Genomic DNA, 5,434 nt, shown 5'->3' on the forward strand with positions numbered 1-5,434 from the left:
AATGCTTTGTATCAACAAACTCTTCTTTATCTGGCCTTCAGTAACAGTTCTCTTGTTCTATTACTCTCATAATCTAGTCTGAGAGATACCATCAGACCCCTGCCAGGGGGTTTTGGCTAGGACTTTCAGCTGTTTATTTCCTCCCTTTACAGGCTCAGCACTTCATTTCTCTAGCCAGTTCATTCTATGACTTCACTCTAGTGACCTAAGGGAGAGAGGAAGGGTTCTATTCTAAAGGTCAGGGTGGGAATCTGTCCCATTTTGCAAAGCAGAGGCTTTTCATCATCTTCAATAAAGTAGAAATAGGAGGCATGAACCACTACTACAAGCACAGATGGTTCACAAAAAGCTTGAATTATCATATTTTCCAGTATATACTTACCTGGCAGGGGAGGTACCATGATCAAGAAGGTGGTTCTCCCAGGGAGAGGCTTAGCTATTGCACTGCGGGTGTGTTGACCTCTGTGATTTCCCCAAATGCGGGAAACTTGACGGCACAATTTCTGATAGTGGGGGACTGTGTTCATGCTCTTTTTTTTTCTTTTTTAAAGAGCTTCCCTGATAGCTCAGTTGGTAAAGAATCCACCTGCAATACAGGAGACTCTGGTTTGATTCCTGGGTTGGGAAGATCCGCTAAAGAAGGGATAGGCTTCCCACTCCAGTATTCTTGGGCTTCCCTGGTGGCTCAGCTGGTAAAGAATCCGCCTGCAATGCTGAAGACCTGGGTTTGATCCCTGAGTTGGGAAGATCCCCTGGAGAAGGGAAAGGTTACCCACTCCAGTATTCTGGCCTGGAGAATTCCATGGACTGTATAGGCCATGGGGTGCAGAGAGTCAGACACGACTGAGCAACTTTCACATTCACTTTCCAGTATATCAGTCCAGATTTTGTTGTTGTTGTTCAGTTGCTAAATTGTATCCGACTCTCTGTGACCCCATGGATTGTAGCATGCCAGGCTCCTCTGTCCTCCACTATTACCCAGAGTTTGCTCAAATTCATGTTCATCGTCTTTTCTCTTTGGTGACTGAGGCATCAGTTACTGGAGCCATGTCCCCTGCCAAGTCTATCTGCTGAGGAGGGAATGGACGCCCCAGAGAGAGAAGCAAAGAAGAAAGAGGAAAAGTAGACTTTACACATTTCCATCTCTGGATTCATTTGTCTCTAACACTGACATGGAACATACTCTTTCATAAGTGGGTCATACATTGTACTTTTTCTATTACTCTGATCAAGATGGATGTGTGTCCCTTGCAGCTAACATACTCAACCTGGACATATATTTAAAATAAACCCATTTCAACCAGTGGGACACTTCCAGATCATATTCTTGAATGTTTCAGAAGAATGTCCTTGAAAGGTCGTCTAAGTCATTCCTTTGCTTTCAAGCAGAATGACACAAACTATCCAAGAACACATGTGGATTTTTAATAAATGCCATCTGTTTATGACATATGCCTGTGGGATTTGTATGTGTAAATTATAATTATGTGACACTAAAAAAAAAAAAAGACAACTATACATTTCTATCTCTTTCTCTGTAAAGTGATGAGTCATGTTAAACAGTACCTACTTTGTTTCTCTTTCTTAAAGGGCATCACCAATTACTTTAGTGAATGATGTAAAACAAAGCTGAAACTACCTTAATGAGACAATGTCAAAGTTTCTGCTTTTTAAAAATACATTCAACTATCAAAAAATTTTCAGTTTTACAAAGTCTTATCTTTGACAAAGACTTGTTTTCTGCCATTATTGGTGCCTTATGGAAGAATAAACAAAAGTTCATGAAAAACACTCTCTTCCCAGAACAGTATGACCTCATTTCTGACATTATCAAAGATGCTTCCAGAAAACACTTCACACACCAGGGCAATGTTGACGTTTCTTTTGGAGAGCCAGGACCAGTGATCAATGCTCAACAAATAAGAAAGGATTTTCTAAAAGGTAAAGAGAAAGGTTTGTTTAGGCTCTTAAAAGAGAACCACCAACTATAGAGGGAAAAGGATGAAATCACATCAAACTATAACATGTGAAGTAATTTACTATTCCATTATTGGTAATACCACAGGAAATTGTAAGCGTATTAACAGCATTTCAAATTAGACTTAGTCTATCTTAAGGACTGCATATCCAGACACAGATAAACGCCTATTTCAGCCTTCATTCTGTCAGGAGCATATATATGGTGACTAGTCATTCTGCAATGAAACAGACCAAGAAATCAGTGGAGTCGGCCCCATTCAAATCCTTTCTATAATGCACAATGTTGCCTGAGAGAGCTCTTTGGGACTTTATACATTAAAAAAAAAAAAGAGGGGAGGGGTCAAATGAAATTTAATGTCCTCTTTCTGTATAATACATAATTTATGTAGCAAATTTTAAAATATGTCTGTTTCAAATTGAGTTTATGCTTGTATGTGTATAGTTGTTTGTGTACTGTGTGTATGTTTGTCTCCCTGAGACTGTCTCATTATTTTTATAAAATATCATGCAATCCCTATCAAGCTACCAATGGTATTTTTCAGAGAATTAGAACAAATAATTTCACAATTTGTATGGAATTACAAAAAACCTCGAATAGCCAAAGCAATCTTGAGAAAGAATGGAACTGGAGGAATCAACCTGCCTGACATCAGGCTCTACTACATAGCAACAGTCATCAAGATGGTATGGTACTGGCACAAAGACAGAAACATAGATCAATGGAACAAAATAGAAAGCCCAGACACCTATGGACACCTTATCTTTGACAAAGGAGGCAAGAATATACAATGGAGAAAGGACAATCTCTTTAACAAGTGGTGCTGGGAAAACTGGTCAACCACTTGTAAAAGAATGAAAGTAAAACACTTTCTAACACCACACACAAAATAAACTCAAAATGGATTAAAGATCTAAACGTAAGACCAGAAACTATAAAACTCCTAGATGAAAACATAGGCAAAACACTCTCTGACATAAATCACAGCAGGATCCTCTATGACCCACCTCCCAGAGTAATGGAAATAAAAGCAAAAATAAACAAATGGGACCTAATTAAATTTAAAAGCTTTTGCACAACAAAGGAAACTATAAGCAAGGTGAAAAGACAGCCTTCAGAATGGGAGAAAATAACGGCAAACAAAACAACTGACAAAGAATTAATCTCAAAAATATACAAGCAGCTCCTGCAGCTCAATTCCAGAAAAATAAGCTACCCAATCAAAAAATGGGCCAAAGAACTAAACAGACATTTCTCCAAAGAAGACATACAAATGGCTAACAAACACATGAAAAGATGCTCAACATTAGTCATTATCAGAGAAATGCAAATCAAAACCACAATGAGATACCATCTCATGCCAGTCAGAATGGCTGCTATCCAAAAGTCTACAAACAATAAATGCTGGAGAGGGTGCAGAGAAAAGGGAACCCTCTTACACTGTTGGTGGGAATGCAAACTAGTACAGCCACTATGGAGAACAGTGTGGAGATTCCTTAAAAAGCTGGAAATAGAACTGCCATACGACCCAGCAATCCCACTGCTGGACATACACACCGAGGAAACCAGAATTGAAAGAGACACATGTACCCCAATGTTCATCGCAGCACTGTTTATAATATCCAGGACATGGAAGCAAACTAGATGTCCATCAGCAGACGAATGGATAAGAAAGCTGTGGTACACATACACAATGGAATATTACTCAGCCACTAAAAAGAATGCATTTGAATCCATTCTAATGAGGTGGATGAAACTGGAGCCTATTATACAGAGCGAAGTAAGTCAGAAAGAAAAACACCAATACATATTAACACCAATATATATTAACGTATATATATGGAATTTAGAAAGATGGTAACGATGACCCTATATGCGAGACAGCAAAAGAGACACAGATGTAAAGAACAGATTGTTGGACTCTGTGGGAGAAGGTGAGGGTGGGATGGTTTGAGAGAATAGCATTGAAACATGTGTGAAATAGATCGTCAGTCCAGGTTCGATGCATGAGGCAGGGTGCTCAGGGCTGGTGCACTGGGATGACCCTGAGGGATGGGATGGGGAGGGAGGTAGAAGGGAGGGTCAGGATGGGGAACACATGTACACCCATGGCTGATTCATGTGAATGTGTGGCAAAACCACTACAATATTGTAAAGTAATTAGCCTCTAATTAAAATTTAAAAAAAAAAATAAAGATAAAAAAATTAAAAAATTAAGCTGATGAGCTGCTAACAAAGTAATGACAGTTTGTAAGAATTACTGAGTTGGAAAATTGAGCTGAGGGATTCTTCTGGAATGCTGCACAAGAAGAGGAAAATATGAATTAATTTAAGAGATGTGGAAAATAAATTCTAAAGTTCTAATCTCCTTCTAACAGGTGTTACAGAGAAAGAAAAATAGAATAGAGAGGGAATTTTTAAAGAAATGTTAAAACTAAAAATTGGAATAGAAAATAATGTAATGTTGTGTTCCCACTTATCAGTACTAATAATTTATAATGTTTTACTGGATGTCCTTCAAATAATAGTTTTAGAGAAATAAAACTACAGATAAAACTGAAATAAATAAATAAATAAATAAAAGAGGGGAGGGGTTAAATGAAATTTAATGTCCTCTTTCTGTATTATACATAATTTGTGTAGCAAATTTTAAAATATGTCTGTTTCAAGTTCAGTTTACGCTTGTATGTGTATAGTTGTTTGTTTGCATATTGTGTGTATGTTTGTCTCCCTGAGACTGTCTCATTATTTTCATAAAATATCACAGTGGGAAGAGTGTTACAGGGTATTTTTCTCGGAATTCTCCAGATCAGAAAGGCACTGTGGCACTTCAGCTGTAACAGACACAAGCCACTGAAATGACTTAGCAAAAATAAAGTGTGATATCCAAATCAAATAAGAAACTCGTTTCTTTGTGCCATTTACATCTTTCTATATAATAAAAGGAATCATATTTTCTTCACTTGTCTTAATTCAATAAGCAATTGTCTCCTACTTTTGGTCGAAAGTGAAGCTAAGTTATTTCACAGTCAATAGTTCCAAGAAATATCATTTTACATTTTCTTTTTCTATAAAATATATGCAATTTATTAAAAAATTAAATAAAAACAATATTTTGTATACTTTGAATTTTCCTCTATTACATGTACTACATTATGATGCTAACAATTTATGAGGAATTTTAATTTAAATGTTGTACCTTTACCTATATTTTCCAAAGTGAATTTCACAGAATTCTAGTCACAGGAAATACTTGGCAGAGTTTTCATGAAAAACACATTTGGAAAATGCTCTTATGTTCTTATCCCCCGCTAGTTTGAATTGGTTGAATGTTACTAGCAAACAAAACAGCCTGAAATAAAATACTAGAGTATAGCTCATGTGACCTTAAAAGGTAGGATGATGTATGTCTTGCTTTCAGGAAAATGGTACCCACTAGTGTATTAGATTCTAAAT

General features: G+C 37.0%; 1 non-coding gene across 1 annotated transcript; it reads left to right on the forward strand.

Moving 5' to 3' along the window:
• Nucleotides 1–374: 374 nt before the first annotated feature.
• On the forward strand, nt 375–538 carry LOC145534992 (U1 spliceosomal RNA). Its single transcript, XR_014075161.1, has one exon. It is a non-coding gene; the product is annotated as a U1 spliceosomal RNA (small nuclear RNA).
• The last annotated feature ends 4,896 nt before the right edge of the window (nt 539–5,434 follow it).

This window comes from Giraffa tippelskirchi, chromosome 14, assembly GCF_054371585.1.
Source record: "Giraffa tippelskirchi isolate mGirTip1 chromosome 14, T2T-mGirTip1v1.2.pri, whole genome shotgun sequence".
NCBI classification, from domain to species: domain Eukaryota; kingdom Metazoa; phylum Chordata; class Mammalia; order Artiodactyla; family Giraffidae; genus Giraffa; species Giraffa tippelskirchi.